This window comes from Dermatophagoides farinae, chromosome 2, assembly GCF_024713945.1.
Source record: "Dermatophagoides farinae isolate YC_2012a chromosome 2, ASM2471394v1, whole genome shotgun sequence".
Taxonomy (NCBI): Eukaryota; Metazoa; Arthropoda; class Arachnida; order Sarcoptiformes; family Pyroglyphidae; genus Dermatophagoides; species Dermatophagoides farinae.
In genome coordinates, this window is record NC_134678.1 from 6368132 (window position 1) to 6382553 (window position 14422).

Consider the following 14422-nt stretch of genomic DNA (forward strand, 5'->3'; position numbering starts at 1 on the left):
ATTCATTGTTCACGAAAAAAATTATTCACCTACACACTCAAACAAACACACACACACATATAGATACATATTGAACAAACAAAAAAACAAAATTCGAGATGCAAACAACAACAACAACAACAAAAGTTGATCATTGTTTATTTCAAGAGGAAGAGAGAGAGAGAGAGAGAAGAAAATTGCCAAAATTTGAACATGAATTTAGACATTGAGAATAGCAGCTAGAATTTTGTTGTATAAATCGAATGGTAATTCTTGGGAAAAAAAATAATTTTCGAAAACAAAATGGACAGTTTGAATTTCGGTATATTTTTGTTTTTGTTTTTTATTTCTGCATTCAAAAACAAAATTTTAACTCAAATCAACTAAATGTGGTAAACAACACATACACACACTGGTACACATTTTTTGATTTTCAACAAAAAAAAAAACGAAAAAACGAAAAACAAACGACAAATGTGTAAACATAAACATACGCACACACACACACACATGCAGATCGTTTAACATTGATCGAATTGCAAACCTTTTTTTTCAACGCAGAAAAAAAATTATTATTTCCTTTCCATTTGTTACAAGCAAATGTTTTATTTATTCAAAAAAAAAAAAAAATTCAGAAATAAAAAGGCAAACCCAAATCCAAACATCCAATAGCAAGCCATACCATCCAGGCAACATACTCATGCATATCAACACAGGCAACAACAACAAATGAAGAATATCATGAAATTGAATGATGAGATAGTTTGTTGTTGTTGTTGTTGTTGAATTCAACCAGACAGAAACACAAGATTTTTTTTCGCTGCCATTTTAAAAAGTAATTTTTTTTTTACACCAACAACAAAAAATGAAAATACAAACAAAATTTTCAATATGAAATGGTTGTGGATATATATTTGAAAAAAAAATTCACATATGGAATAATTCAAAAAAGCGTTACATCATCATCATTGCAACAGAGCAACGATAATCGCATCAGTCAAAAGTAGTGAGTGAAAAAAAAAAGATTTTCAATGATGAATAATAAAGTGTATTTGACACATTGAATGAAATGTATTTATAGAATCGAAGAGAGAGTGAAAAAAACATTTATTGCGGAACTGGTGAAAATTCAGTAATGAAGAAGAAGAAGAAATGGAAAGCAATAAAATCAAAGTTTTTCTCTATTCTGATGCTGATGCTGCTGCTGCTACTGCTTCAATCTAATGACATGATTCCGGCATATTCTATTCTCAGTTTATATATGTGTGTGTATATATATATGACGATTATGACATGAAAAAAAATGTGAAAAAAAGTGGTTTTCCTGATAACAGCATTCATCATCAACATGGATGGCTGATGATGATGATGATGATTATGATGATATGGTTTGATGGTTTGACAATGACTCTCTCGATACAATATCAAACGAATCAAATTATATATTTCTTCATTCTTTTTTAATTCATTCATTTATTCTAACTTATCATCTTTATTTCTCTATGTGTTTGTGTTTGCAAAAAAAAAAAAAAATGACGACAAAACAATTCTGATCTAAATATGATGATAAAAATTGGCTTTTTTTTCATCGTTCATTCAATTATATATTTTTATTCTTCCTTTTACAAAAGAAAAATTAGGAACAAACGAGCCTTCTTTCTGGATGAATATGATCAAGTGGAATGAAATTAGAGTATTACACACATAGACATAGTTCATTTAAATACAATGGTTGTTTTAAATGAATTGTTTGTGTGTCTGAGTGAAACGATTGTTCCATAGAAAAAAGACTAGATTTTTGTTTTGTATACAATGTTGAGATGATTTTAAAGAGAAAAAAAAATTTTAACCACCCCCACAAAAATTTTTCAATCTTTGACATATGCAAATTTTTTTCTGGTTTATGGGGAAATAGGACCAGACGGAATATTTTAAAATTATTTTATCCACTTTTACCGTCGTCGTTGTCGTCTGTGGTACTTGGTATATCATCATTGGCAGCGGGATGTCAGACAAACGTCGTCAGTGAAGAATCGAAATGAATTTTTTGTTTTCTTCGTTTCTTTTAAATTCAAATTTGAATAAACAAAAACAACAACAAGAAGCTTGCCGTATCAATTACATAAACAATTTTTTTTTCGTTTATAAATTGATTCGACTGTCATGTTGTTGTTGTTGTTGTTGAATAAGATATAAATAGCCAGATTCTGAATTATAAAGTAACGAATAAAATCTTCAAGTTTTGTCCTTGGTCATGATATTTGTATGCGATAGTTACAAAGAAAAATAAAATAAACTCAAGACCTTTTTGACCTTAAATTGTGGCTACCAGTTTTTCTTTCCTTTCAACTTGCCACTGAAAATATATTGGAATATAGATTTAGTGGGGAAAACAAAAAAAAACAAAAAAAAATTTCTGGTTAGTCCATTATTTGATATATCCTAATTAATGAATGTTTTTTAGCTTGAACGAACGAAACTGTCGGTACCAAATGATTTATCAATTTGATTGATACGTGAGTCACATGCACAATGTTTTTTTTCGTTGGATTCTAGTTTCAAACTGTCTTTTTTTCACCATCCATAATTCTGGCCAATTGATCAAATGTGTGTGTTAGAAATTCGAGTTTAGTTCAATTTCGGTTGATGAACCTCTATAGATATCCTAGTTAAAAGCATCCAAAGACGCTGAAATCAATAATTGGAATAGTTCATTCATTTTGTGCTTGTGTGTGTGTGTGAAAAAAATGTGATCTTGAAACACGTGTGACAATTTGTGATATGTATCATATTCATTATCCTTAATGGTCAGCAATTAGTTCAACAGGGTGATTTTTTTTGTTTACAAAGAAAAAATTGTCAAAAGTGAATGTGTTTTGCGTGAAAATTTGAAATCAATGATGACACTTTTTGATTTATGATTTTTTTAGAGAGAGAGAGAGAGAGAGAGGGGAGACATTCAAATGAATCGTGAAATTCAATGTTGTCTGTTGTTAGTTCCGTCCATCAATCAATCAATCAATCAATAAATGCATATAATCAATGAATTTTTTTTCCGTTTTGTTTACAACTAATTAATTCGGGTGTGTATTCATGTTACAAATTACAAAGTTTTCATTTTTCATATACCAGAAACATATGTTGTTGCCGACCCGAATGTTTTTTTTTTTTTTTTGTTCGGGGCACACAATTATTTTTATTTTTTATTTTTCCGGTTGGCATTTTTTTTTCTTTCACTCACTCACACACTCACTCTCAGTGTTCATTGAATTTCCCGTCGACGTCCGTCTTTCATCATTATTATCGTCATCGTCATTGTTCTAATTTTAATTTCCACAAAAGTCTAGAATGCCTCCACCTCCTTTTTTTCATATACCGGAATAAAATGTCTGGCGCCAAAGAATCCAGAATCCGTGTCAGTCAATCATCCAATATTTGGCACTGTGTGTGTGTGTGTGTATGTGTAGCAGTAATAGTCGACTGTCATTAAAATTAGTTCAATTTTTTTCCATCATCCACATCATCAGGCTTTTTGTTTCAAGATTTTGTTGGGTTTTGTTTTGTTTTCATTCACTTGTAAAATTCATTTCTGGCATAGAATGGCTTCCTTGCTTTGCTTTTGGTTTTTTTTTCCTGAAATAATTCGAATTTTAGATTTCGATTTTTTCAATGTTTATAGATTTGTGTTCACAAACGAATAGAATAGAATACAATCAATTTTTTTATATGATTCGATGCCAATCATCAATCAGCGATACACAACTGTTTGGCTGTTCAGTTTGATGATGATGATGATTTTTTTCTCTACAAACAAAATAATAAAATCCTTCGGATCATTCGAACGTCCACGAACAATTTTTTTTGTTTGTATGTGTGAGCTATGGCACGTTTTGGTCATTTGTTATCTCTGCTCTGTTGGTCTTTAGTCACTTTAGTGATCAAAATGAAGGTTTCATTTTGAGACACACATACACACACACATAAATAGGAATACAAATGTTGAAACTCAAAGATGAAGACTTGATCGTAATGATAAATTAGGTTCAATCAATTCTTTTCATTTATTTTTTTGGTCATTTACTTGATTTGACTATCATTTCCAATGAAGAATTAGGATTACATAGTTTGTTGAAGAATTGCCATCATTATCCGCAAACAGATGTCCATGTCTTGAAAGAAATTTTTATTTTTTTTTTGCTAAATCTAAACCATTTATACAAATGCAAACATCGTCATTATGATGGTTGATCAATCAATCATCAGCCAAACAAATGTTGGTTCCACATGTGATTCGTGTATGTTTGGTTTATTCATTTTGTATGAAAAATGAATAAAAAACAAGTTCAACAACAACAACAACAACAACGATCATATTGATTTTTTTGTGTGTGTGTGTTTTTGGGTTGACACAATCTCTTATGGTTTCTCAATTATACCACACTATAGTAAAGTGATGGCCATCACCCATCACCATTACCAAAAAAAAAAAAATCGACCTTCGACCATTTGAATCTCATTATATTGACCATTTATATTCCATATATATATAAATGACATTATTATTTCTCATTGACATTCATTGCTTTGTTCCAAAATATTTGATTAGCATGATTGTCATTTGAAATAATAATAATGATGATGATCATCATCGGGTACATTCACATCATTTTCATCATTGAATTTCAATGACAAATATTAAAAGCAAAAAAATGAAATAAAATAAGTTATCAAGCTCATTTTGTTTGTCAATATGCTATGTGTGTGTGTCTGTATAACGATGGCCATTATAATGATGATGATGATGATGATAATAGAGTGAATGAATGAAAATTATTGTTATGATCAATAAACAAATATATATAATTGAATGGCGGCTTGATGACGATAAGTTTTTTTTTTCTTTCGTCAATTTCATCGATTTGAAACGAAATAAAAGTGTACAGGGAAAAAAATGGCCAGAAAAAAACCGATCCACAACCTCGAGCCATTTATATTAAATGTCTGATGATGGAACTGTAGAATCGAGAATCTTCGATTATCTTCGGCAATTGAATTCTCTATTCTATTATATTTACACACACACACATAGCCTATTTATTATATTAAGCAATAGTGAAGAGAGAAAAAGAGAAAAAAAATTGAACACTCCAGTTCAACATTATCATTTTATCGGGGTTTTTTTTCGGTAGCAAAAAAAAAAGTAAACGAGAAACAGAGAAAAAAATAAAAATCCAATTAAAACGATGAAACGAAGAAACTTGAAGAAAAATAAATATTCTTCTCCACCAAAATCTCAAGTTTATCAAACATTAATTTTTTTTTCATTGAAATCATGAGAATCATGATCATCATATATATAGAATGGATGAACAGTGAGAAAAAACGAACAAGAATAAAATATTTGACAATTTAATCATCATGAAATGAAAAAAAAGAATGAAAAATTTGAATTTAATTCGTATGATTCAAATTCAAAATATGAACATATCCATTTGATTCATCGGATGGTTTTCTCTCAAAATGATGATGGCAGAATGGTAGAATGGGAAAAAAATGGATCGATTGCCTGACACACACACACACACACACACAAATATACGGTGTCAGATGGTCGATTCTGATCATCATCATCATCATCAAATATTGAGTAACGACAACAAACGACAAAAAAGAAAATTGTTTGTTCGTACTATTATTCAATCGTATTTGAATAGTACGAACAAATAGACAAGAAAAAATCATAAAGTTTTTGATCAGTAAAAAAAAATCATGTTTCACTCATACATATACACAAACAAACACAGAGAAAGAGAGAATAAAATCGAATATTCCAAATATTCGTAATATTGACAGGCCGAAACAGCTACAGCAGCGGGAAAGATATTCCTAAGACTTTTGTCGCTTCATCATCAACATCATCATCATCATTGTCGTCGTCGTTTGATTTGATTTTGTGTGAATTATTATTACATTATTATTAATATTTCCATGCAAGAGAGAGAGAGAGAGAGAGAAATCCGATTCAATAAAATCAAGATTTGTCTCCATTAGAAAAAAAAGTCATCGGGTGACGGTTATTTAACAGAACAAACTGTTTCCATGTGTTTTTGTTTCATATCAATATCGTTTTCATCGCTTGTCGACATTTTATTTTATTTTCATTTCATATTATTTTCATTTCTTGTGTGCGAGAATGAGAGAGATAGTTGTCACACAGAATTCATTCTATTTTGGAAGCTTATTAATGGATGATGATGATGATCCATCGTTTGTGAATGCATGCATACATACATCATTCTTGTGATTTAAAATAAAAATAAAAACAAGAACGATATTTGCATTCTATAGAAGATTATTATTATTGCAGTCGACATACATTTGAGATTCTCAGATGTTGTTGTTGTTGTTGTTGTTGTTGATGATGATGTTGTAATAAGTCATTGTCCTCAGTCAACTCATCTTCTGTGTGTGTGTGTGTGTGTGTGTGTGTGTGTGTGTGTGTGTGTGTGTGTGTGTGTGTGTGTGTGTGTGTGTGTGTGTGTGCATCAATGTACTCAAAACATACTTGAAATTCTGAACTTTGAATTACGTTTACGATTGGATTCGGATCACACTGTATTGGGATACGTGCGTGCACATCAAAATGAAAAGTTGATGTTACAAAACAAAACAAAAAAAAATCAAAAACAAAACAAAAGTAAAGACTAAAAATTGAGCAAAAAAAAAAAAAGATTCGACAACAACAACAAAAGTTTGAATGAACCCAACAAAAAAAAATGGTGTTGACAAAGATTTTATTTTTTCCACATAGATACTGAGAAAGAAGACAATGGCCACTTAATGCCACTGGTCTTTTGATGCTTCTAATTCACAATCTATGTGTGTGTGTGTTTGTGTATCTTATTCCTTTGATTCTTTCCATGAACATCGTCATCATCATTGAAATGATTTGCACACACACACAACGATACATAAGAATTAAAATGAATGAGTGAGAAAAAAAAACGTAAGAAAAAATGCCAAGCCAAAATGGTTATGTAATGACGCCAAGTCACGTAACGTTTTTGACGACGATACAATGTTCTACACACACATACTTGAATGTATATTAACTAGAATAATGTTCAAATTTGTGAATCATTTTCGTTGTATTATAACTGTCGTGAATGTGGATGATCATGCCAATTAAAATAATTCAATTTCAATTTCGATTCAAGCTTGTTTTTTTTATTTGGGTCCACATCGAGTAGTCTTGAAATTATTTTTTCTTTAAAAAAAAAAATAAAAATTCTACAATAGTAAAAAAAAATACCAACAGAATGCACAATTGCAAAATTTCATTCATGGAATTTAATGGGCGATTCTTTTTTTCGTCCATTTGAAAAAGTACAACAATTTTTGTGCCATTGAATAAATGATAATCTTGCCGTAAAGATGTTTAGCAACTCTAGATATATTCTTTTTTTTTCTTTTTATATTCTGATTATTATTAAATTTTTTTTCCATCCAGAATCATCGTCAGTGGAGCAGTTGTAAAAAAAATAAAGTTTTTCTCAACACACACACACTCACATTCCAATCATATCCTATTCATGAAGAGGATGATGATGATGATGATTACAATGGGCATCCAAAGGAAAAAAATCTGGATTGAATTTTATTCCATTTTTGATTCCCCATAACCACCCACACACACACACAAATAATTTCGTTTATGTGAATATACAGAGAGAGAGAGAGAAAAAAAACAGGAATCGAAGAATTGTATTCGAAATTCTTTACACAAACACCCTACATCTCTACGAAAAAAAAACCAAATGAAATGTTTATGGAAAATGTGTGTGTGTGTTGTTTAGTCAAGTTGGCTTTTTTATTTTCTTTTTCTCCGAATTCAATTCAATTCTCCATTTTTTTTTTACAACTCGTATATTATAAGTTTTGCATCAGAAAAAAAAACGTATAAATACCGCATATTTTTGTAAAGTTTTCCATTCTTTCACTTTCATTTTACATCATATCATTTCATAAAATGAGTAAATGACAAAAACAAAAAAAAACAAAAATAGTGTCGAGGGAAAAAACTTTGTCAATCCCAACAAAATAACAAGCAATGATTCTGTATGATGAGGTTGATGAAGTTTCAGAATCTTCATTCTTTTTTTTCCCTATTTAATATATGTATTTTGTAGAGAGAATAAGAGATAGAGTATCAACAGAATTAAACAAATGAACTTGAAGCTAATGGGAAAAAATTCAATATAAAATTCTGATGGTTTTGGTGTATGCAGGGGGGTATTACGAATAACAAAAAAGTCAAAGGAATAATTTGCATTGAAAATTATTATTATTATTATTACTAACAAACTTTGAACACAATTAAATGATGAAAACAAAACAAAATATGAGTGAATGAATTAATGGAATTGAAATGAACCGTTAATAGCTTGAAGAGAGAATATTTCTACATTGGAATCAGAATCAGATTCTTCATTGTCTCCTTGCCAGTAAAAAAAACAAAACAATAAGAATTTTTTTTTGAAATAATTATTTAGACTTACACAATTCTATTGTTATTGTTGTTGTTGTTGTCGGAAAACAACAATTTAATTTAATTCAGTTTCTAGATTTTTTTTCATGAACCCTAAAATACGATGATTGTTTTCTGTTGTTTTTCGAATTCATTGTTAAAAATAAATCCGATTCATATGAACAGAATTATGATGATGATGACAACATTGTCATCATCATCAACAACAACAAAAACAACAACAGAATAAAGAACAAAACAACAAGGAATCTCAATGGAATTGAATTTAAAAAAAAACTCGGATCTGATGGGTCGGATTTTGTCGGTTGATTTCAACATAATGATCACAACAACAGCAATCCGGTTGTCGGAAACATATATATTCATTTTTATTTGTCTATTTGTTTGATCGATCGATCAATTGATCCATTTTCAATTGATGATTGATTCATTGCATTTTCAATTTGCAATGATGATGACTGTGATGTTGAAACAAACAAACAAAAAAAGTCAAATAATAAAAAAAAACAATACGATTTCAGACATAAAACTGAAATACCGATCAATATATCGGGTACAAAAAAAGGTAAAATGAATGATTTATTATTCAAAATCTGCACACACACACACACACACACACAAAGAGGAAATACACATTAAATGTGACAGCTTCATTTAATTGGCAATATCTTTCCTGATGTGTGTGTGTTTTTTATATATGGACAAATTTCATTTACTTTTTTTACGATTTAAATACATTCAATTCAACAACAACAACAACAAAAAAGGTTATGTAAAGAAATTACAGATATGCAAATCGGATTTCCGAAAAAAAAAATTTTTTTTTTTCAATCAGTTACCAAAAAAAAAAAAGTTAAACCCGCTCCCTTTCTCACACACGCATATTCTTTTATTGCATTGCAGACGATTTAATCAGGCTAGAATTTTTTTTTCTTTCAAAATTATAATAGCTTTGCAACATCAAAGAATATTGAGTGAGAGAGAGAGAGAGAGAGAGAGAGAAAAAAAATTAAATTTTCAAAGAAAAATAAGCTCCATCATCGTCAATGTATGAATTATATGAACACATGAATGGATTGAAAAAAAATGGCATGTTAATCTTATTATTAAGAAGGTTACAGATATACATTTCGTTTCGTACATAACGTTAGCTCCATTTTTATTTTTTGCTGATGCTTTTTTAAACAGAAATCTTTTTTTTGTTTCTTTAGAATTATAATGCAAATTGATGAAATTGAAACTGTTGAAACCAATCATATTGCCGTCCATATGAAAGAAGGAATTCTGGTATTCAATTTTTTTCGTATTGCCACACATATTCTCACACACACACACACACTCGCACACCTCATTTACTTTATTTCAGAAGAAATTTTTTTCTACATTCACATTTTCAAATCAATCAGTAAATGCGCTTGTTATATAATATGGTTGAAAATGGAAAAAAAATTCCACAATTTCATTCGACAATTTATTTATTTCATTCATCCATAATGGTAATGATGATGATAATGATCATCATCATCATCAATCTGGCCAATTTATTCATTTCATTTATCGATTTTATATTCGGCTGAAGAAAAAAAAATATAGTTATATTACGAGGATATATAATCAAATCGCCATAGTCATTGTTATTGTTGTTGTTGTTGTTTTATGTGTTATATTATCACAATGAAAAACAATGAATGAAAATCCGAATCGAATATCTGACTCATCCGTATCTATGTGTGTTTTTTTTTTTTTTTTGGTTGCCGATTCCATCTATCTAATTAGATTTTGTATCTATGGAAACTATAGGGTATAATGTTGAATTGTCTGGTGCCAGTGTGTGTGTGTGTGCGTGTGTTTTGTCCCAATAACCTAATGTATTATAATAACACACTGGGATGTATATACAAAAATTTTGTGAATCCATTGACATAATAATATAAACATTTTTTTTTTAGTTTTGTTTTGTTTTTGTTTAGAATATCAGTACATTTTTATAGCCATTTTGAATTGAAATCGACCAACTGACTCAATGACTGAATGACGACTGTCTGACTCATTCTTATCGGTAACAAATTTTTTTTTTCATCTGCATCCGATACTATAACTAACACTGAGAGATTTACATTCTCTTTTGGTATCGGTTTGCGATAAACAAACGTGCAACGAAGTACAAAAAGCCAATGTTAATGTTGATGATGATGATGATGAACATCGATAGTTTGATGAAGGATTTGCATGTCATTCACGTTGTTTACGGACCCAAAAAAAAAAAAAAAATATTTGTTTTTGTTTTGTTAATTCCAATCCCAGAAAAAAAAGATGATGACAATGATGTTGTTACACACACACACACACACACATAATATAATGTCTCCAACAGTGTTTTGTGTGTGTGTGTGTGTTCATTAATCCATAATATATACGGAGAATGATGATATTCAATATGAATAATCGTGCATCCGTCCGTGTTCTCTGTATCTGTGTGTGTGTGTGTGTGTGTGTGTTAAACACAGAAAAAAAAGACTATTCACTCCAACGGATCGTCGGCTTTTTATTTTGGTTATTTATTTTTTCAATGTGTAACATCATCTAGATTCAGTATCATCATCATGATCATTATCATTCATCCATCCATATATAGGATATAATAGTAAAATATTTGTCGTTGTCGTTGTCGTCTGGTTTTTCTGGTATCATATTTTTGTTCCCTCAATGTTGTTGGTTTTCAGCCCGGATCAATGTAGTTGTTTGATTATGGTGATCATCATCATCATCATCGGGTTTATTTTTTCCATCGATAATAATATTGGTTGGTTAGTTGGTTGGTTGGTTGTCCCAATTTCTTTTTCACTGTAATCATAATCATTGAATTTCAAGTGGAAATGAAAATGAATTTGATTTACATTTAATGGTAATAATGGATATAAATATAATTTTTATCTTTTCATTCATTTTCAATCATTCAAGTACGTGTTCATCAATGTTTATATCAGGATACAAGCCAGACATACAGGACAATTTTTTTTTTATTTATTTCAACCCCCCACCCCCTGTATGGCCATTATTATTATGATGAAATGGACAACCCATTGGTTACAATGTGAATAAAATACCAAATTTAATGAATGAATGATTTTTTTGGGGTAATAAAAACTCATAAACCCAAACACTAGAGAACCAAAAAAAAAAAAAAAAAAAGAAATCAAATTCATTGGCCCATTTTGTCAAATGGTTATGATGATGATGATTATGGTGATCGACATGACAACGACAATGATGAATATTGGCAGTCAAAATATATCATATTCATTGACTCATCATTCACGAAACATGAAACCAGATGAATTTTTCTACTTCTTCCAATGTTTACTACATCCATTAATTTTTATAGTGAAACGAAATACAACAACAACAACATTCCGATTTATTTTTCGTTCTGGATGACGACCTAAATTATAATATTTCATGATGATGAAAAACAAATTCAGAATTGGAGTTTATGTTTTGTTCATAATGAATTTTTCCCCCTTCTCCCTCATCAAAAGAAACAAATGTGAATTTTTTTTTTATTCAGCCTTGAGATTCAAGCATTTAATTTATGTGTTTCATGTGTGTGTGTGTATGGACCATGTCATAGTTTGATTATAAATGGCCTATAATATATTTTTGTTTTTTCTGGATCATTTTTAATTCCAAAATATTAGCTTTATCATCATTTGGGAATTATGTCTAGTCAGATATATGAGAGAGAGAGAGAGAGAAAGACATTATTTTTCTTGCACTCATCACAAATCTGATATTTGTGAAAATGGAATAGTTGGTGGTAGTGGCGAGCGAAAAAAAATTGACATTGAAATTCGAGACAATATTTTAGTGTTGTGCAAGCAAAAGCAAATGAAAAAAAACCTTTTTTTTCACCAGAATCACTCTTTTTTTCCCAAATGCAAAATTCATGCAACCACCCGATTCAATGCAACGACAGAATATTTACTGCAATGCAGAAAAAAAAATTTATATACAACCAATAATCACAAGACAAATCATTCAGGAATTTCCTTGACGAAAAAAAAATATACAACCAAAAGCCTAATGATTGATTAGAATTGAATTGTGAATGAATGAAAAAAAAAACAAAATACATCACGTAACAACAACAACAACAAAAAACGTGCTATGAGCAGTTGCGGATCAACCAATCCATGGTATGGTTTTTTCCTTAGTTTATGATTCCAATATATTATACCGCTAGAATTTCAGTGTTCAATGCACCAAAAATCAAAAAAAAAATTCTGGTTTCACATTAGAAAAAAATGCAGTGGTTTCAAATTGACCATTTGGACATTAAAAATCATAAACTAAAACTGCAATTAATTGGCCAACATTTTTTTCCTGGATTAAAGTTTGAAAATTTGAATTTTCAATGTTGTTTGTTGTATGCTAACACTACACTATATCTTGATGATTGAATTTTCATTACGTTGACCAGAATAAATAAAATGCCTTCAAGCGATACGACTTTTTCAATCGAACACACTTTCTTTTCTTTTTCTTTTTTTTTGTGTGTGTGTGAAAAAAAACTTTCGATATTCCAGCTAAAAGTGTGGTTTGTGTGTGTGTGTGTGTATGTTTTTTTCTTTCGTAACTAAATACGGATTTTCGGATTTTTTTTTTTTTGCTTCGGTGATGAAAAGTGAACACCAATGTAATTAGCCAATTGGCAACATCATCATTGTGATCATCAGTTATATAAACATCGACATCGTATTTTCTGTTTGATTTTTTTTTTGGCATAAACCATGGAAATCTTTAATGATTTTTACCATTGAATTTGGTTGTTGTGTTTGGGTTAAAAATAAATTTTTTGCGTACACAATAATAATTCTGTGCCATCATTTTTTATTGCGTGAAGTATACAAGAAAAAAAATCTTAATTGGCAAAGAAAAATTCATTCACGGTCAGTTTGATTGATTTTTTCTGGTTGGTTGATTCAAAAATCACTTTAGGCACTTTCAATCCAATTCCACTAACCATCATTACCAGATTTTAAAAAATCAGAATGTGTGTTTGTGTGTGAATACAATGTTGCAAAATATTTCATGTTTTTTTTTAAAATACTAAACGTCTCATTTAATTTTATGGTAGAAAGCAGACAATATTTTTCCATTTCATGTTTATGTTATTTGTGAATTTTCTTCATTTGAAAAATGAAAAAAGTTGGAACGAGTTAACGATAAAAATACAAACAAAGAGAGAATGAGAGAAACAAGAAATTCTGGCACCATATACATCAATGATGGTGATGATAATCACTCTGTATATTTTACATAGATGTATTATACACAAATTCAATTTGGATTTGTATGTTTTTTTTTCTTGCAGTTGAAAAAAATATAACTGTCAGTGTCGAACTAATAAACAAATATTCAAGTGATTCAGTCAAGCCTAAGACAAGTGAAAACAAATTAAAAAAAAAATTGCACCATTTTGATGAAATTATATATTCTTGTCAACAAAAATGACAAAATGCAAAACGGTGAAAAAAAACCATTATTATCACCGTGAAAACAATGAATAGATGAGATAATCATATTGTGCAAACGATATAAACCTTTTATGCTTTAAAATTATTTTTTTTTTCGATATTCTTACATCACTGAATCTATAACCTATACCTGAATTATGTTGCGCCAAATTCTCCAGGAGAGAGACATACAAAATCACAATTCTAGCATTGATTAACTATATGAAAATGGGCAACAAATTTTTTTTGGTAACAACAATGGGCGTAGTCGTCCTATAGGACCGATAAAAAAAGGAGAAAAAATTGGTAGAGCAAATTTTGTGAGGGGAAAGCATTTTGGTGTTGGTTTGAAAATAAAAATACTCACTTTTGCTGTACA